Source organism: Thermobia domestica, chromosome 17, assembly GCF_964235325.1.
Source record: "Thermobia domestica chromosome 17, izTheDome1.hap1.1, whole genome shotgun sequence".
Lineage (NCBI taxonomy): Eukaryota > Metazoa > Arthropoda > Insecta > Zygentoma > Lepismatidae > Thermobia > Thermobia domestica.
The window spans coordinates 60,207,281-60,229,571 of record NC_137470.1 but is presented as its reverse complement, the minus strand read 5'-3'; the positions used below and the strand labels follow the sequence as shown (position 1 = coordinate 60,229,571).

Below are 22,291 nucleotides of genomic sequence, written 5' to 3'. Positions count from 1 at the left end.
TTGAATGACCCCCAAGGTCACAGTAGATCTCTACTGCATGATTCCTGGTTGAAAATCACCCCCAGCTTTTTTATTGGTTCGTAATATGTAAAATATTACTCGATGTTAAAATAACATATTGAACAATGTGAGCATAGAAAACCCCCTGCTTGTAACGCCCCATGGCTTACGAGAGATCACCACAACCTATACAAAGGAATCTATGATTACTTGATGAAGCATTGAACGCAGGACCCTCCAGGGACACACCGTATAGCCCCCCAGGGCCCTTCACTGCTTGTGACCCTCCAGAGACCGCCACCACCTATACAAAGGAATCTATGATTAGCTGATGACCCTCCAGGGACGACCTATAGAAAAATGACCCCCAATGAATTAAAATAAAATTATAACTATGTGAAATCCCCCAAGCTTATGTGTTTTTAATTCCCTCGCGATGAAGAATCGAACAAAGTAGTGGTACCTCGTAAAGGTAGTTCAACCCTTTAGGTCAAAATTCAACCATTTGGCGCCAAAATAATAGCATTTGGTATTGATTAGAAGCTTGTCCGCCATTTATGAGTGTTTATTGTTGATTGTAAAGCATGTGTAATAAATTATTGTTAATGACATGTTGGTTCCCTTATTCTTTGTACTCAAGAAGATATTTGAAGAATGTTGTGGGTGGGGGTGAGGGAAGTGTATATTGTTTCCATTATTTTTATTGTTTACAGTGTAGTAGTTTGACCTTGAGTATACACAGGTGTACATTTGGAATTTCTAAGAAAAGCTTATGTTGTTTGGGGGAGAGATAGAACACAGGTTTGCGTTAAAATTTTTCTATTGTTGACAGATAAGTAATTCGACCTTGAATAGTCACGTACGCATGGGAAAAAATCCAAGACTTTTTTCTTTTAATGATCAAGTGATAGGGACACTTGTATGAACTTGTTGTTAGGATGCCATTTTGTTGTGACGTAAATGCTTAAATACAGAGTTTTATGTATTTTGCTATGGCTCCCGTACGAAAGTTAGTTTTTAGCGAATTTGACGACGAGGAGACGCTAGTGTTTTCTGTGTTTTTATTAACTGTGTGTTTTAAAAACTATAAATGTATACGTACGTTTAAATATTATTTCCTGCGAACAATGCACGTTGAATCTTCAACACCGGTGTTCTCTTCTTCATGATACTGGAACTTTTGCTGTACAGCATTTATCCAACGAAATAACTCTTATTGATTTGTTTGAAGTGTTTGAAGAACATCATAGTGAAATCTCAAGTATAAACTTTATACGAAAAACGCGAGAATGTAATTTGGAATTTGTAGGACAAATAATTCTTTTTTTGTTGAATCGTAGACATGAAATTTCACCACGTGTTAATGAATACATTATCGACATACAAGGTTTTAAGATTTCAAATAATGAATTTATTATTCGTGAATTTTGTTTAATTGCATGTGATGATACAGTAAATTTCCGCTGTTTAGTAAAATCTCCGATTGAATACAATCAATTATCTTTAGGATGTCAGAAACAAGTTGATTGGTTAATATCAAACTTACATGGACTAACTTGGAATAATAAAAACGGATATACAGTATCACATATACGTATCCTTGTATATCAATTATGTTTGCAAGATGCTACCTTTTATTGTAAAGGTGCAGAGAAATCCATTTGGATTAAGAAACTATTTAGTTAGATAATGTTATTGATCTTGAATCAAAACAATGTTCACCATTAAATGAATTATGTGCAAATGTTATGAATGAATATTGTTCTTTTCACGAAAAAAATATACAACTTGAGAGAAATCAGGTTGTGCATATCGAAATGCACAATAACTTAATTATTGGTGGAAGTTTCAACGATCAACAGCATTAACTAACACGTTTTCAATGATGTAACTTTACCTTTTTTATTTTCATGTTTGTGAAATAAAACACATGAAGTAAAATTTGAAACTTTTATTTAAAAAAATCTTTTTTATTTATACATTTATGTACATAATATATACAAACAATAAACTTATTATTTCAGATAAATATTTTGTTTTCTTTTTAAAAATTTATTTACGTGCTTATATACAATTTTATCATTATTTTTTAGTTTTGTCTTATGAAATAAACTTAAAGTTTTTTCAAATGAATTATTGCGTACTATATGATACATGAAAAATAATACAAAATATCCGCACAACACGGATTCTTCGTGTTGATATGCTTCACTATTTACATAATAAACTTCAGTATTTTTACATAAGAATGAATGAATTTCTTTTGGCACAGGCATTCGTAAACTATCGAAATTAAAGCCTTCGTGATATTTGTTTATGTATAGTCCAACCCAATGACTTTCTGCGGAATGTGATGTATCAAGATTAATGATTAGTCCAACAGGAGTTTGCACTGTTTGTGGAATTGTATCAATGGAATAAATTCCATTCACATATGATCCAGTTTGTTTATCATTGAGAAGAACTTTTAAAATTTCATCTGTATACATGATTTTTTATTTCTTTAACGTAGTTGGAAAATATTTATCGCTGGTATTGTTCACAAACAAAACATAATCATACACTTTTCCATATTCACTGTATAATAAGGCTTCATGTACACTGCACTTGTAATGTCCAAAGCGATGATTATAATGCGCACACTTTGACACATGAAATTCTAGAGATGTGTACCGTGGACAGTCCAAATCCTAGAGATTGATAATATCACGTTGAAGAATTTCCTGCAGAAAGTCCTGACGAGCGTTGCCGAAAGTGTAAACAGATGAAATATTTGTACAATATTTACGAAGAATTTCTTTAAGGTGCGAGTATTTGACATCTCCTTCATTCCATTGGATTCCATAAAAATTATTACACAAGTATTTGTTTGCGTCTATTATTGTTTCACACAGTTCAATAGTAGCGCACGGAGGTTTAAATATCCAGCTTTGTATGAATGGTATATCTGGATTAGCTATTGCTAACTCTTTAACAATAAGTTCATCGTCGTCTTCCCCACGGTAAGCGGCGAAGTGAACAACAACCCTCAGGCTACGCAAATGATTAAAATTTAAAATGAATTATCGCTATATACATTTCTGTCTTTATCTATTTGTATGAGTGAATCAAATTGGGCATATACAATACAAGTGATTGGTTGTGTTAATGATTCTTCGAATGATACTTTTAAATTAACGGGAGCATCGTGTACAACATCACATGTAGTATCCAATGTAGCAGTTGGGAATAGAATAAATGCTAAAGAGTGTATCCATGTGGGTATTCATCATAGTTAGCAGTATGGCCATCATCTTTATAAAATATACCTGTACCGGAGAACAATCTGGTAACTTAGAACGTATAAATTATTTAAAAAATCAGGGGTGAGGGGATTGGGAGGAAATGATTTTGAACCAACTTGTAGTTGCAACTTGTTAACGTTAAAGCTTTGGAATTCGAAAGGATTAATTTCTGATTTCCCATTAAAGGCTGCGTTAGAGACAAATCCAATAACGATTGATTTAGATACATTTCCAAGGAACAGATTATCAAGACTGTACGAATTTACTTCTTAAGGTATTGTATATGATCGAGTTTCAACTCTTGTAAGAGGTAATTTGGCCGTTCCATACACCATACCTGAATTTATTTCCATACCAACATGTGCAGATGTGTCAACACGTCGTGCATACATCGTAACTTCTTGAAGCACTACTTTATAAGATGTATTAGGAGCGTGCATTAAACAAAACGTATCTTTTGTACGGTGTAATTTAATACGAAGACCAACTTTGTTTGGAACACACGACCTAAACTTGCAATATCAACATGAATACGTCCATACATTTCAAATGGTGCACTATTCTTAACAAAAGCAGCACGTTTATTAAATCCTGTATTTGTATCATCTAATGTATTATATTGTTTTGCGATATCTGTGTACCATAAAGAAGATGTAAGATATGTTTGCGAAGCATCATTTCAATAATTTAACAAGGTTTCAATATATGCGCAATAAGGATAAGATCCAGATGATGAACTAATTAATTTATCATTTAATGAAATATCAACTTGACTAAATAATGAATGTAGAAATTATTTACTGGTTCAACTACATCGTTTTCATCTAAATTATTACCATTTGATTTTGTAATTTTACAACGTACATAAAGATAAAGATAAGCAGGATGAACAAATTCACCTGTTTCATCAGGACTAACCAATTCAATAGGTCCTTCTGAAGTTAGTGTAGAAATAGGACGATTTCCACATGAGAAGTTGCTTCTATAGCAGTTTGTGCCATTGGAACGGAAAATAAGTCAAATTCTGAAGTACAACATTCATAGTTATTTGAATTAAGTAAAGCCATTATACCAGTATATCTTTAGTGTTCCTTCCTTTTGTTTTACGTTTAGCAGCACGAGAACGTTTCCGTTTGATTGGCTGTCCAATACGTATTGCAGGAGCTTTACGTTTTCGTGGCCGTCTCTTACCGCTACCAGATAGTAACTGACCAACTTTATTAACAGCTTTTGTCTTTATTGTTTCACCAGCCTCTTTTACACGTGCGCAGATTCTTTTATTGGACGGTTTTCTAATACATCGCCTGCAACTTGTATACCTGTTTGTAATGCTTGACGACCTAATGCTTTGGCACGTTGTTTAAGAAACGGTAATGCAATACGTGCTAAACCCTTAAAGAAACTCCCGATACCGTGTCCACGTTGATAAACTGGTCCTGAAAAATGAGGTATTCCACGATTTCGTTGATAACATATACGTCTAGATTTCATTTTTTATTTAGGAGCAGCGCGTTTTAAATGAAGTGTTACCGTCAATGTCCCGGAACGAAATGGCAAATTTCGCCTTACATGGTCTTTTAGTAGTACTCCGATATTGATAAAACAACATTTTGAAACTGGTAAATAATGAATATCTTGAAATGTAATTGTCTGCACTTTTCCGTATTTCACATTGCAAATTGTTGCAATACGTAGTAATCGTGCTTTGGTATCGCCTAAATATTAATATTGTACAATATCACTATACACAAAAATTTGATGCGGATAACCAATATCAAAGTAAGGTTGTTTAAATGCACGTTTATGTAAAACAAGATCTTTATTTTCGGGAAATCCTAATTGTAAAGACAATGTTGGTGACAATGCAAGTGATTTAACACGTTAATCACAATCTACGAATACAGTATTTGACACATTAAATCTTATGAATTTGGAAACTTTATTTAATTCTTCGATTAAATGGTACGCGGTTGGATAATATCCCGGTGTAATTTTACTTTCCTGATGTTCCCCATCTTTTAATGTAAACCAAGCAACATTTTTACCATCGATAACGTTATGACATGTTAGTGGAATGTGTATTTCACTTAAACCAACACACCAATCGGATTCAGATAATTGAATATTATCATTTAATTGATTAATAAAATGTGATGAAGTATTTTTTGGATATACATCAGTACTAGCATTTGAAACGAGTGTAATGTAAAAACTATCATCAATACTATCAGAAATCAATTTTGCTTAAAGTGTAGTGTTAAGTTTGAAGTTCCAAATTGAAATGGTAGTTTTTGCCCGTGTTCATCTTTTCAGTTTACTTCTATCGTGTCAAGATACTTTTTCTCTACTTTAACATGGTGTGGTGTGTGGAAGAGAAAACATTTGATGTGTGCATGTTCTTCATCATAAACATTAAGTTTTCGAAGTAAAGGTCCAACGTCTTGTTGTTTTACAACATCAACACAAACATTTACTTCAGTTGGAATATTATAATCTAAATTGCACGGGAATTTTCCACGTGCAGTTTTCTATCTTGTGTGTTTGGTTTTAAGTATACAACAGGAGAAAAATCTGTTGAATGTTCATTAATAAAGCCAAAAATGTTTTGCAATCCGATACCATACATCGATCGGATAATTTTAAAATATGTGATATAAATACTTGATTTTTATTTTTATGATGTCTTATCATACGTACATTTTCAGGTATCATATCTAAAATACTTTTTACAGAAGAATAATATCCTGATATGATATTAATTTTGTGACCTTCATGTTTACCATTAATTACAGTATTTATGGTATTTTTTCGTTTTCACCTACATTATAAAAACTCCACAGAATATTAATTTGTGTTAATGCAACACCCCATTCACCATCCCTTAAATCAATAGCTTGTACAAGTTTTACTCTATACGATGTTGTTGTATTATCAAAAAGTTTACTAGTTGCATTTGAAGGAAGAGTAACGTAAAAGTCGTGTTGAAATGTTCAATTCATTTTGAAGACTGAACAGATTTCGCTTTAATCCATGAATTCATACTTGACTGATATCCTAACCACTTCACATAAATCTATCTTTTTTTTCGTTTAAGTACTTTTTCAATTAAATAATTTTTGTTTGAATTAATTATTACTTTTTGTAATTCTTGTGCATAAAGTATTCCTTTAATTTCATCACCATTCCAATCTTTTAATTTATGAGTTACTGGATTTGATTTAATACATCGATCTACAACAAATATTTCTTGTGACCATTTTGGTAAATATCCTTTCTCTAATTTATGTTTACATTTATTGACACGTTCATAATCACCCGGATGGAATTTATATGTTAATTTCTTTTTGGCGGTTGATGTTCCATATAATGTATTCCATACTTGATTAACACTTATAAGTTTTTTCGGTCGTTTTCGACCGATATTGTAGTGTCTTAAAGATTCGATTAAAAGAGAACTAAGAATGCTATTTAGTTCCGGTTTTTTTTATTTTCCAAGAGAGGAGGCATTCAAGAAAGCCTTGGAAGGGTCTATACGCTTCCGAGCGTCAGAACATAGCGGGGTATGACGTCATCATTTTACAAATTCCCTTTTTTTTTACTGAGGTCTAACTTCAACATTTTTTGGTGAGCTTCTCTTTAATCCTAGAAACCTAACATTTTCCCTAGACAATCAGTGGACCAATTAGTTTTTACGAGAATTTTTTCGGATCTCTTCGTCAACATAGAAGGGGGATTCAGAGGGACAAAAGGGTAAAAAAGGGATATTTTTGACCAAAAATCCCACTTTCGTGATTCTTGCTCCGCTCGGCTACATGATAGGGACAATTCAGTAGTACTTTCTGAAAGCCTACTCGATTCTGAAGAGAACGACGTATAAATCACTATTCTACAATAATTTTGGACGTGTCAGGAAATTTTTCAAGTTTTTATAGTATCCTTGGTAAATTCCGGAAATATTCGCAGAAGAGGAAAATATTTTTCCCGTTTTTAGTATTGAAGATAGGAGATTGGTATTGTGCACAAGTAATTAGTACCATAAGTAATATTTTTGAAAATGATTTCCAAATCTCTATGTTAACCCTGGGCCGAGACAGAGGGCCTCAAAAAGAAGAAAGGGGAAAATCCATATTTTCTTCACTTGTAACCTCCTTAGGAACGTCATAGGGACATGCGGGTGATACCATCTGTACGACTACTCTATTCTAAGGAAAACGACGTATGTATCATCATCCTACGATAATTAGGGACGTGTCAGGAAATTTTTGAAGTTTGTATAGTATCGTTGGGAAATTTCGGGAATATTCGCAGAAGCGGGAAATATTTTCCCCGTCCCGTCCTTAGTATTGCAGATAGGAAATTGGTGTTTGGCACAAGTAATTAGTACACTACGTAGTATTTTTGAAAGTGATTTTTGGATCTCTATGTTTACCCAGGGCCGCGTCAGAGGGCTCCAAAGCGGAAAAAAGGAATTTTTCAGCAAAAATCACTATTTTCCTCAATTTTTCCCTCTTAAGGATATCCGAGGGACATGCAGGTGATACCATCTGAAAGGCTACTCTATTGTGAACAAAACGACATATGAACCATAATTTTACGATTATTAGGGGCGTGTCAAATTTTTTAAAATTTGTAGGGTGCATGTTAGGGAAATTTTGGGCGTTTTTTGATGCTCTCTCAACACGGGTAAAAAATTTTCCCGCCCTTACTATTCAAGGCAGGAAATTCGAATTTGTCACAAGCAATTAGTACACTACGTCGTATTTTCCCAAAATTTTGGAGGTTTGTGCGCAAACCCGGTAGAGCCTCAGGGGGCCCCAAACTTTGAAGTTTTTTTTGGTAAAAAATCCCGATTTTCCCTCAAATAATTATCTTCTGGCATATTATAGAGACATGTAAGTGATACCGTTTGAAAGGCTGTTCCATTCTCAGAAAAACGAGGTATGAACCATGATCCTAGGATAAATAGGGATGACGCTGTTGCTGATTATCTGAGACTCAAGAAGAACGCCTAAAAAGGCGAGAATTTAAAAGGGTTAATGTTTGAATAATTTATTTCTGCAGGTGCCGTTTTAATACTTCTGTGATACGTATGATTATAGTTATGTACAATTTTATCGAGAAAAACAATATAACGATAAGTATTTTTTGCTGTAAAGTATCGATACAATCTTTTAATGTTCGTATAAAGCGTTCTGCTAATGCACACTTAATTTCCGAATTCACACTATAATGATTAATTTCATTTTCTTGAAATAAACGTTTTACATGTTGATTATAAAATTCACCACCTAAATCTGTTTGTACGTGAAACCCGGGTAATTTTAACTGTTTATAATTTTTGTGATTGCTTTAACCATTTCAGGACCTTTTTTGTTTTTAATAGAACGCAATACGCATACCGTGAGAAAATATCAACACAACATAAAATATATTTATAATTATTATTATATTTTGCATATCTGCTAAATCCATTTGTAATGTTTCATTCGGTGCACTAACATTTCTTTCGCTCGAAAATTTTTCGTACTGGTGCATGCAATGTATACGCGTCTTGTGATGCTAACCATTCTTTTATTTTCTTTTGTGATAATTTAGTTTTACGTTGCAATGTTTTAATACTAGATAAAGAAGCAGGATTTGAATAATCATAATATATTTTTGATAACTTTGTCATTTTTATTATATTTTATATTCTTTGCATTTTAAAAAAATGTTTTACGAATTTTACTACTAACAACTTTAGATGTACTCACAGTAGTAGAAATAAATTTTTTAGGAACATTAAGTTCTCCTAACAAAATTTTAAACTCTTTAATTCCTACTGGTTGTCTTGAATATTTTCGCATACGAACAACATCATTCACTAAATCTATAAAATTTGAACCTGGAATTTGTTTTCCACGTATCTTTACTGTTCCTGATTGATCCCAATCTATTTTATTCTAATTTATTAATTGTTTTATTAATAGATCTGTTTTTCTTCGATGTGTTTTACCTGTGATTGTACAACAGGTAAAATAGAATGATTCTTCAGATGATGTTCCTTGAACTTCTTTTTCAACTATAGTAAATGTAACAGGTTTTTGTGTAGACGAATATTGTAAATATTGATGTAATGCTTGCTGATACATTTTCTATTTTTCTTCAACACCAAGATCACGACGTAAAATAGTACTCATTTCTTCATCTAATCGCGACTGATGTGTATCTATAGACTTAGCATTTGATTGAAATTGATGCATTCCATTCTCAGGAACTAAAATCATTTTACGTAAGCCTGATATGACTTTTATCTTCCATAAATACTACTTGGACCTAGTAGCATTGGTAGAAACGCACCACCTTTCTGAAGTAATATCTTCCTTTTCTTGTTTAATGCTGTACGTTGTTGAGAAAGAACTGCCAAGATCTTTTTATGTCTATGTAACCGTTGCTTCTGACGAGAATTTAAAGGAATGTTCCCTTTTATTGTATTTTTAGCAACTTGTGAAATGGTTCGTATTAAATCACCTGAAGCATTTTTCAGAATAAGATTATGGTTTGGTGCTTTACATTTACACAGAGCACGGAGTGTGCTAAAGTGTTGTTTCACCTTCAGCATCTTGATACAAACTAAACATATACTATGATTCCCTCGTCTTTTACGTTTGTGTGTACGTACATTGTTTCATCGGGAAATATGTTAGTACGTATTCGTAAGGCGTCATTTGTTTTCTGTGTTAAATCAAATAATAAATAAATATGAGACGAACGTATTACTTCATCAAATACATCAACGATATGTTTACTTTGTCGTGGCATGATTTGTCTAGCTAAATATTGAATTTGTACTTTATCACGTGGATTTTTAAATACTATAATATAATGTGCATTTAAACTAATATCACGTGCATATTTTCCTTTTGGAAATAAATTCTGTACTATAAATATTACAGTTCATTTTTTATGATGTGCATATTTTGTAAATTTGCAACATCGCCATTGGTTTCAGACATTAAATCATCTAATATTAACAATGAATTTTCTTCAATGTGAAAGTATTCATTATCTGGAATTCCTACTACGAAACGAATATTTGCACGGGAATCTAAGTAAACGATTTACAAAACAGGTTTTACCAGCCTTTGAAGGACCAGCAATTAAAATGGTAGAGGGATGATTAAACTTCAACATCTCGTTATCAAATAAATGCATGGAATAGAAATCTCGCCTTTTATATATTCACACACACACTCACTCAACAAAATTAAAATGACTAAAATATTAAAATGATTAGAATTGTTTTGTTTATGCGAAACACAGTTTCTACTAAACTGAACCAATAAATAATTAACGACCAGTTTGCATAGCAAAGAAACTAGCACGCACACATTCAAACGCATTTAGCGTTCGTGGGTCAAACGTTAAGTCTCTTGGTAACCTATGTTATGGTCCTAGTCTTTTGTACGTCATGTAAAAGAGTATCGTCTTCGTCATCAATACGTTTACGTTTTTTGTTAACCATACGGTGTGTTTAGGTTTCACGTCTTGATAGATTTGGAACCCGTGTTTCCGGATAATACATGTAGGATTTTCTATTATTACAGATTCAATTGCTTCTCGCACTAATGCATAGAAGCTTTCAAAATTAATTTTTTCAGAGGTTCTATGGTTCAATGTTATCCCGCGAATTTTGTAGATGTGCCGAAATTCCCCTGAGGCATTTCTAAGCCTCATAAATAATTTTCGGATCCTAAAGCGATCAGAGTGATAAATTCCCACCTTTCATGAATTTCATCCGTTAAATCCCCAAGATAATTACCCAACTGTAACACGGGTTCCTCATCTTTCCGTTGCAAAGAAATAATACTGTCCGTGTAAAGTGCACGTTCAGGTCCTACAGCAGTTTGAAGGTCATAAATTAAAGTCTCACCCACGAAGTAATAAATGCGGCCAAGATATTGGAAAATCCTAACGGGGTGTTATCATTTTCCAAGTCCTTGTAGTTCATTAGTAATTGATTATCACCGACTGGAATCACTGAATGAACTTCATATCTTGCTGATGAAAGGTACCTAAGAAACTCTTCTGGGTTTTTGAGGATTGTACACTTCATCGTGTCCGAGCGCTGACTCCATTTCCCATACAGCGAATTAAGATGTAATTTCGCTATAGCGCGCAAACCCGAGTTCTTCCTTATATTATTATAATTTAATTTAATACCTTCGTGAGCATAATATTCATCGATATATTTCTTTTTGTCTTTTTCGTTTTGGAAGAAGCAGGAAAACCTGAGGCTTCCTGCTTCATTTCAAGAAAGGAGTTCACGTAATTCCCAAACAGACCACCTGAATTCCCTTCTTCTGGATCCATGAATTCAGACTCCCAAATTTCATGAATATCGATGATCTTATAACCTCTTTTAAGAGCAAGATGTAGCTCTGGAGTACAAAATGTACTTGTTATTGCGCGATCCATTCCTTCATGTGTACATTCCCCTACAACTTCATTTCCTTCTTCTTCCATACATGTTCGACAAAATCCAAAAAGTAAGCGTCCACCTGCCACATATGAGAGAATAGGAAAATACATATGTTTTGGAGGCATGATGGTACATTTCACTAGCCCATGAGTATTTTCCACCTCTAGAAAATCCGGCCACCTGTGAATCGTAGGCATTCCAATCGGTATTGGTCTACGTGCCATTACAAAAGAATATAGAGATGTAATATCGAAATATCGAATGACATTATCCTTTGCAACATATGTTCTGAAGACTTCAGTACGACCACCTTGATATGCCATTCTTGGAACAATAGGATCCGCTAGATGATTACTATATTCTTTAATGAACTTTTGTAAATCTTCATCTGTCTTCACCATATTGTCCCAAGTACATTCCCGGATCTCGTGTAACTTTATACCAAGATTTTGAATGTATTCTCGACGTCTCATGGTTTGTTCGTACCGTCTTGCATACGTGTCGCAAGGATCCTGAGAACCATGAACGACTTCATCACGGTTGTTAGGAACACATGAAACACACCCGTGGAAATTGCATCCATCAAATTCATACGCTCTATTCGTACTTCGTTCATATCCGTGAACCTTGTATTTACCGAAGCGTACCTCTGGACCAGTCCCACAGTACTGGATATTCCTACCAAGTTGATGTTCAACATATTTTAACTACAAGAATGCTTTTGTACTTTGTCGCTCATTATGTTGAAATCCCTTTGGCGGAATTACAGCAATGGTATTCTCCGGTAAGTACAGGGTACGATACGTTTTCATACTTAGCCCTGCAACCGTGGAACAAGCAATAAAACATTGGAGCCTGTTCGTCTTCTCTTCTATGATGTTATTAAATTTGATGATAGTTTCTGTAAGAATTCTAACGTCATTTTTACAGTAAGCCAACATTTCCTTTTGGAGATCATACTCCTCGCAACTTGCAGCACGTTCTTGGTGCCAGGCGATTAGTTATTGTCTCTCTTCCGTGCTTCGCGTGTCAGGATCAATATATTCAATAGCGGGAACCGGACCTATATAATTTTGATTTTCTAAAGTGTGAAATAAATATGGGAAATCTCCCTTCTTCAAATTTCCTGATAGGCATAAAGTTTTGGGGAGTTTACTTAGTTTGCATCCAAGGAACAAATACGGGTCACGGAAGAAGAATCTATTTGCAATATTCATACAAAATATTTTTTGATCCTGTATCAGAACATCAGGAACTATATGTTGCTTCTCAATTAGCTTTCTTAAGCAGAAGATACCATCAAAACGCCCAGAATTGTGCGCTAAAACTACTATACGCTGAAACATTGGACGCGCCATTAAAAGATGTTTAATGAAGTCATCCATTGCTTTAAAAGAAAACGATCGATTTCCATTTTTATCACCGAAAAAGTTGCAGGGATCATCCAAATATTTACTCATACAGTACGAACATGTACAGATGGTGATCAGAAAAATGGAAACATTTGTAGTTGGCAACACGTCAGATGTATGTGTTATCAGTGAAGTCGTGGCGCCCGCAGCGCCGGACCGCTGGTGGTTGTGTGTTAGGTCGGTCTCTATACTACGTCAGGCGCAGTGGAACATCAGTGTCCAGTGGTTGCCGCAGACGAAGGTAGTGTAAAATGGGAGACCTCTCAGATTTTCAAAGAGAGCAAATTGTTGGTGCACGGTTATGTGGAGTGAGTGTGACGGCAGTGGCTACTGTGTTAGGTGTGTCGCGTGGGACAGTGTCGAAGGAGATGACGGCCTACACAACACACGGGAAAACCACATCGGAGAAGCGGAACAATGGGCAGAAGAAAATCATGAGTGACAGGTCACGCCGGGTATTAAAGCGCATTGTCACGTTGAATCGTCCTGCCACTGCGGAGCAAGTGACGGAGGAACTCAATCAGCACCTCCACCCTGTTTCGACAATCACAGTCCGCCGCGAATTACATGACATGAACTTATGGGGTCGTGTTGCACGGGCCAAACCGCTTATCAGTGTCATAACGCTTTCGCACGCCGCAAATGGTGCCGCGACCATGCAACTTGGACCATTGAGGACTGGAAACGTGTGATATGGTCGGATGAGTCATTCTTCACCCTATTCCCAACCACGGGCGTGTTTATGTGTGGAGAACGCCCAAAGAAGCTTATGATCTGCAGTGTCTCCGCCCAACTGTGAAACATGGCGGCGGCACGGTGATGCTGTGGGCCGCCATATCATGGCTTTCATTGGGTCCTGTGGTCACACTTAGCGGACGAATCACTGTCAACGATTATGTCGCAGTTTTAGGAGACCACTTGCATCCTATGGTCCGGATGTTGTTCCTGGACAATGACGCAATCTTCCAGGATAATAATGCACCCATTCACACAGCTGGCGTTGTTGCAGCGTGGTTTGAGGATCATCGGGATGAAGTTCAACCCCTCTCCTGGCCCGCTCAATCCCCAGATCTCCAAATAATTGAACATCTGTGGTCCGTCTTGAAAACACGACTCCGGCGACGATTTCCACCTCCATCCTCTCTCACAAAACTGGCCGATGCCCTGCACGAGGAATGGTGTAAGATTCCACTTACTACCATTCACGACCCCTATGCCTCCATCCCACGTCGCATCAAGGCTGTTCTGAAGGCGAAAGGTGGCCCGACACCATATTAATCTGGTAAGGTGTTTCCATTTTTCGTTCAGGTGTTTCCATTTTTCTGATCACCATCTGTATGTCTGCTACAAATCAGGACTACTTCATGTTCCCTTCCGCAATTCTCTTCTTCAGGCATTAAAATCGTTTCAATATCATATGCAATGTACATAAACCTTTTGATATGTGTAGGCTTCAATTTTTGCACAAAGCATTGATGATTAGGTTCTACGTGAACCTTATACGTGGCACAAAAATGTTCACTACACTTATGTGCAACTTTTCGAAGTCAACTTTCAGTCATGCGATTACAGTCGGGACAGAACTTTACATAATGACACTCACTAAAGCCAGCTTTATTACGTGCCAAATGATTATTAAAATATTCACCCTCAGTAAACTTTCTATTGCATGCATCACACTTGATCTTTTGTAATGTCAGATTTTGGTAATGCTGCTTATTGCATGCTAAACACCTCAATTCACATTTGTGATTATGTAATTGTTCATCGTATGCTTCCAAACACTTTGTAGCATACCATCAAAACGCCCAGAATTGTGCGCTAAAACTACTGTGAACTGAAACATTGGACGCGCCATTAAAACATGTTTAATGAAGCCATCCATTGTTTTAAAAGAAAACGATCGATTTCCATTCTTATCACTGCAAAAGTTGCAGGGATCATCCAAATATTTACTCATACAGTACGAACATGTATGTTTGCTACAAATCAGGGCTACTTCATGTTCCCTTTCACCATTCTCTTCTTCCGGCATTAACATCGTTTCAATATCATATGCAATGTACATAAACCTTTTGATATGTTTGGGCTTCAATTTTTGCACAAAGCATTGATGATTAGGTTCTACGTGAACCTTACACGTGGCACCACACTTATGTGCAACTTTTCGAAGTCAAGTTTCAGTCATGCGATTACAGTCGGGACAAACCTTTACATAATGACACTCACTAAAGCCAGCTATATTACGTGCCAAATGATTATTAAAATATTCACCCTCAGTAAATTTTCTCTTGCATGCATCACACTTGATCTTTCGTAATGTCAGGTTTTGGTAATGCTGCTTATTGCATGCTAAACACCTCAATTCACACTTGTGATTATGTAATTGTACATCGTATGCTTCCAAACACTTTGTACAATATTTTCTATTTTCTAGGAACGAAGTAATGCACTTAATTCGTGCGAAATGATCAACTGTAACACCTCTTTCATAAAAAAATATACATTTGTTTTGGAGCAGGAGTTCCAGGGACAAGTACCTTATATTTACTTTCATTAACGGATTCATCTCTTACATAAACAACAATTTGATAATTTCCTGAAAATATTTCTGGAAAGCATCAAAATCGCTTAAATCGCAACCATTCTTTGCTTTAACATTTACATTTGCTCCGCTACAAAGTCGCTCTGCTTTGCTGTTCCAAATTTTATCGTTATTTCTTTTCAAATTATACACTAAATTTACTTCCTTCATATTTCTCCAAATACCAAACAATACACTTTAGCAAGCAGAGCATGTCAGATCCGTTAATATAAACAATATGGCGGTTAAGAATTTTTTCCATGTGTTCATAACGGGCGGATTACAATCATTCCTAATACCTTGCCCGCTTACGTTTTAGCTTTATAAAACCGAAATTGGAGTTCATTTCCGAGGAAGAATTCTTATTGGAATTTAATATATTTTTTAATGAATTTAAAATGACCTCAGCACTTAAATCGCTCTTCCTTCTCGAAGGAATATACGCTGTTTTTTGTTTCTACTGTTCGAGCTATCGATACAGAGACCAACGTAATCTGCTCGTGCGTCAGCGAGAACCTCGTCTGACAAAAAATTAACCAATTTCGTAATATATCCTTCCGGATTTTGAATATTGTGTTCGCCGGAAGGACGAATTGCGATTTCTCTTCCCCAAAGATTAAAATTCGTGAAATCTTTTGTGCTGTCTCTTACGATTTCGAAGTTACCATCATCTGATTTTAAAATTTTTTATAACCAACTTGGTCGCGCCTATGCGACACATTTCCATGAGATGGTCCTGGTTGTGGAGATAGTGATCCATAGCCAATAGTATACCGTGAACATTGCACATATGGATGAACATTGTTTACAGGATTGGTCCCTTGGACTATTTGAGCAGATGAAGCTGCATCGATACCCAGCCCCTCTTCTTCTAAATACTTTCCCAGTATCTCCATATAATGATCATTATTATCAACGGAATTTTGATTATATTCTTGTTGTTCAGCATCATCAACAATCATTCTGTCATCCACCATATTACCCAAGTTTGAATTTCCTTGGGGGGTATTAGCTACGGAATTGTTACATGATGATGTTGCAACACTACGCTGAGCCAAAACAAAACGCGAGCTATACTGATAAAATTCAGATACTTCTCTATCATTTACTCTATCTAGTTGTCCTTTTCCCCTAATAAAATTATGAATAAACCTCTCGTGCGCTAGATGATACATGTTCTCTCCTCTGAAAAATCCAGCAGAAATGAGATCTAATATGTCTGCAGAGGAAAGACATGTATTCAAAACTGTGTTCATTAGAGGCAAAATACTGGTGTAATAATGAAAGCAGGTACTCACACCTTTTACTTCATGTCCATCCTGATATAATTTTAGAATTTTCTGCCAAGCTGCCAGGACTCCTTCAACATTATGCAGACCCCCAATTCTTCTTGGAAGAGGGTTTCGTCCACAACATTGAATTCTAAGTTGAAGAACTCCATCTGTAATCAGGAATTGAGTTTCTTGTTAATATGATTATTATAATAATTTGGTTTTTTGTGTATGTCTGCTAATACAGTCACCTCAACTTTAATATATATTCTTGCTTTGTCTTGTTTAACACTAATTTTATATGTAATCAGATAACTTTCAATATTTTCTTATGTCCAATTTTAACTTGATTAATAATATAAAATAATTTAAATTTGAGGATGTAATAAAATTACGTCATGCATGTATCCTCGTCTGCATTCAAATGATTATAATTGTACAACAATACAGTATATATACATTACAATGTATGACGTCACACAAATGTAAATAGTAAAAGACAAGTTTCAACATGTTTTGCAAACAAACAAATAAAAGGCATCCCGACTGAGTGGGAGAGGAAAGGAATGCAACCTCCAGTGGGAGAGTAAATCAAAGGAATACCGCTTCAGTGGGAGAGGAAAGCAAAGTTAGCCCACCTGACTGGGAGGGGAGATTAAAGTTAAGCCGCTGCGATGGGAGAGGAAATCAAATTTAAACCGCCTGAGTAGGAGAGGAAATCAAAGGAATTCCGATTGAGTTGGAAGGGAAAACAAAGTGAAGCCGACTGGGTGGCAGGGGATATCAAAGTAATGCCACCTACATTGTAATTATAACGGTGGGAGAAAACCTTAGATACGTGTCTTTCTTTTGAATGTTAGTGAAAATATTAAATCATCATAGGAACTCCAAAAAGTTGGAAGAAACAAAAAGGAAGAAAAGAAAAAGTGAACATGTCCGTCTGGACATCAGTAATAATATTTAAATAGTATACTAAAAATCAGCATAAGGACGTCAAAACATTGGGAAAAAATGAAAAAAAGAGAAAAGTGAACATGTCCCTCTGGGCATCAGTAATAAGAATATTTAAATAGTATACTTAAAATCAGCATAGGAACGTCAAAACATTGGAAAAACAAAAAAATGTAGAAAAGAAAAAAGCGAACATATCCGTCTGGACACCAGTAATAAGAATATTTAAATAGTATACTGAAAATGAGCATACGGTCGCCAGAACATTGGAAAAAGAATGTCCTAATCTTAATAAAGGAAAAAATGTAATAGTATCGGGGAAATTTAACATTTTGGTTTATCGCTGATCATTAAAGATACTTCCGTCAACATTTTATATAAGTTCCCGTAAAAGTGTGTAGTGTGCATTCATGTTTGCACTCAACTCAGTTATTTTTCTTTTCTTAGTACTGCATAATACATAACTATATCTTCTGCACATCCAATTTATTAATATTTAGCTTTTGCGCATAAAGAATACCGTAATTTGTGCGTGGCGGGAAAATGTACACGATTTTTTTAATATTGGCTGTTAGCATGTAATATACCTACTGCGCATACATGTCAAGTACTGGTAACCATCGCGCAGAAAAAATGGACTAACTTCAGCATGGCGGGAAAATGTACGCGTTCATCTTAACATTGGTTTTTAAGTAACATATAATATACCTACTGCACAAACATGTCGCGTACAGGTATCCGTCGCGCAGAAAAATGGACTAATTTCAACATGGCGGGAAAATGTACACGCTTATCTTAACATTGGCTGTTAAGTAACATATAATATACCTACTGCGCAACTATGTCAGGTAGTGGTAGCCATCACGCAGAAAAATTGAATAATTTCAGCATGGCGGAAAAATGTACACGATCATCTTAATATTGGTTGTTAACTAAAATATAGTGTACCTATTGAGCAAACATCACGTACTGGTACCGTCGCGCAGTAAAATAAACAAATTTGTGCATGGCGGGAAATGTACACGAGCACCTGAATATTGACTGTCAGGCATTACGCAAATCTAGCCTGTATTGTCACTTACTGAATGTCTTGCGCACAAGAACAGGAAAACTACATATCGTACGTATATAAAAATCACTACTGACCTCTTGGGTATAGGAGCGGTGTGTTTAGAGACCATCTGTTCTCTAAGCATTACTGATCTTCTCGTATCACGTACCTGTCCGCGCGCGTCACATTATAGTATTCGTCTTCGCATTCGCGCCGGCGTCCAGACGCGTTTTCCATTCACGCACCCCGCGTCGCACCACGTTTCCGCTACCGGGCACCCGCATTGCCGCAACCGGATATTAATGATTACGTATTCACATCTAAGACAATTTTCTACTTGTGCAAACATATCTTTTACGCTAAGTCCTAAGGAAAGTGTAAAACTGTTTGTATACTCAAATGATAATAAAATTGAAATTGTGAATAGGCATAATACATATAAGACAATATCACATATAAAAACATGTGTACCAAGATACGACACAAAACAATGCAACTCCACATACATACAGATGCCTACCAATGGATACAACGCACCACAACATACAAACTCATACATACACAAAGCTACAATACACACCCACACATATAGACATGCACATCTACACAGACCTTAATGCTTCACCACATAGAAACAGATATATACGCGGACCTAGAATAATGAACTGCCACAGAGAGAAACATATGTACATACAGGTAAAAGGTTGTCTACTATCGCAAAGGATAATGCACGACCACACATACAGACATGCATATGTACACATATGCATGTTAATGTGTCATAAGACACATCATATACATATGCATACCCATAATAATGCACAACCATGCATAGAAACATACCTACATACACAGACGGATGCTTACAAATGAACACAATGCTACACGACACATAAAAAACACGGGAATGCACCAGCACACAGAAACGTGTACATACCAATGCATAGAATATTACAAAACAATACACACCGCAAAAAACAATATAACATCAACAACAAACGGAAACTACAACGTCTACAAAGGCATGCATTTGTACAAACATGATAATGCACCACCACACACATCTCGTAGATACGCAGAGCCACAGTAATACACCAGCAAACAGAAAATGGAAGCCTACCAAGGCCTATAGAGGCAAACCTATCTAAAAACATGATAATGCACCACCACACACATCACATACGTACGTAGAACCACAGAAATACACCAGCAAACACGGAACGGGCGTCTCCCAATGCCTACAAAGGCAAACCTTTGTAAAAACATGATAATGCACCGCCACACACATCACATATATACGTAGAACTACACACACACACAAAAGACATGCACAGAGAGAGAAAGAAAGAAAAAGAGACGGATGTCTACCAACGCACAAAACAACCAACAGACAGATATTCTTGTAAATAGATGGCTACATACATATATACATATAAACAGTTCTGAGCAGATACATATATACATATATACACATATACAAACAAACATATATATGATCATAAACCAAAAATATAGTCAGATACCCTCCAATAATGGATTTATATCAAAAGTTTATACAGAATATGCTACAATTTTCTCTTAATACTGCTCTCCTCCCCTTCTTCATTCCACTGTTTCACTCATCATAAAGGAAACTGGGATAAAATAGCTCAACATTTGTATTCTTGGAACGTAAAACTAATAGATATCATTTACATGTATGTAAGATACAAATATAGCAGTTACCCCATTGTAAAAATGTCTTACTACGCCCCTAAAATGAGTATAGAACATTTTCTCCTATCTCTTCCATGAATATTTAATCTTTCTAGCCTATTTTTTAAAAAAAGAAAAAAATATTCCGATGAATGAATACTCATTCCATTTTATTCAATCAAAACAGGAAATTTTTTTCCTTTTTATGTCCTGCCGTCATATAAAACATCACTTGCCAAGAATCCTTCATTCAAGGGGATTCCAGCCAGGAAGGAAGAAGAAAAATACGACAACAATAACAAACAAATAACCGTCTACAATCTTTCATTCAGATCTTTCTAACCAAAAAGGAAGAAAAACCTCTCATTCCTTGACAGTTTCGTAGCCCGGAAAAAGAGGGTTCAGGGGGAAGGGAGGTCTGGTTCATTCAAGATTTTTGCTGCTATTTTTCTTCTTTTTTCTTCATAGCAAACAAACCCTTATAGCTATTTTATCCTAAAACTTAGAGAATTACCTGAGTCTCCAAAAACGTAGACATATTACCTTCTATGCGGCTATGATTCCCTGGTCTATAAGAACAGAAAAATGCTTGTAATTCGCGTATATTTTAGCATAAAATGAATAAAATTAACATAATTAATTCCATTTTTAATCTTTTATCATTTCCAAATAATTATAACATCTCAATGGATCGTAATAACCCAAAAATTCGGACATACATTCTTCTCATAATAACGTTCTACTCTTGTAAAAGTCCGTATTTACATTGAAAAAACTGTTATGATTCTATCATTTATATTTCTAATACAAGAGTTCGAACACCGGTACCTACAATCGATAAGTGTGTTTACTACAGTATTATTCTATTTCTCAATCGTACGTATAATAACTGCTTGCTTTCTTTGCTAAGGGTGACACGGTGGGTCAGTGATAGAGCGTTTACTCTGGTACAAATCAATTAGTATTTTCACGTTTCAACACACTTTCATTAACTGTAGTTTATAATCTAATCTAATATGTTAGTCTAACCGGCAAAATTGTGGGACGTTAAACTGAACAACTTCATTTCGTTTTGCTTTCCTACTATTAAACAATCAATATATTTACTTTCATTTACTTCAAACGAATTCGGAGTCGCAGCAATTTTAAATTTATCATTCCATTAAACATCAAGGATATATCAAACGAAAATCCGTATCACATAAGCTCGCTCCGGCATCAAACCCGTGTCTCCTCTCATACAATGAAATGTAGTTCCCGCTAAACATATAAACGAATACTTGTTGATCAAAGATATGTCTGCTAGGAGAACTGATTCCCTCCCTATGTCCACATTTCAAATGCATAGAAATAATAAATATTCTTACCTTAATGATAAACTAATCACAGGAACAATGAATATATCACCAACAATGTTTCATACAAAAATAATCACAACAAGTAATATCACACAAATATCAATCTGCCAAGAATCAAACACTCAAAGAAACAGAGATCAACTTCGAACGGGATACTAGTTCAGTAATATGTTCGCTTCTCTTCGTAAGAATTTTATAAACCCGTCTTCCTGCCAAAACAAGTT

The 22,291-nt window shown here is 35.4% G+C and overlaps 1 long non-coding RNA gene across 1 annotated transcript in view; it reads right to left on the bottom strand.

The window, feature by feature from the left end:
- LOC145674623 (uncharacterized) overlaps positions 1-22,291 on the bottom strand; it is a 183,842-nt gene that overhangs the window by 73,629 nt on the left and 87,922 nt on the right. The window contains exon 2 of the long non-coding RNA XR_014129000.1: positions 17,042-17,182. This is a non-coding gene — a long non-coding RNA (uncharacterized LOC145674623). The remainder of the gene's footprint in view (positions 1-17,041; positions 17,183-22,291) is intronic.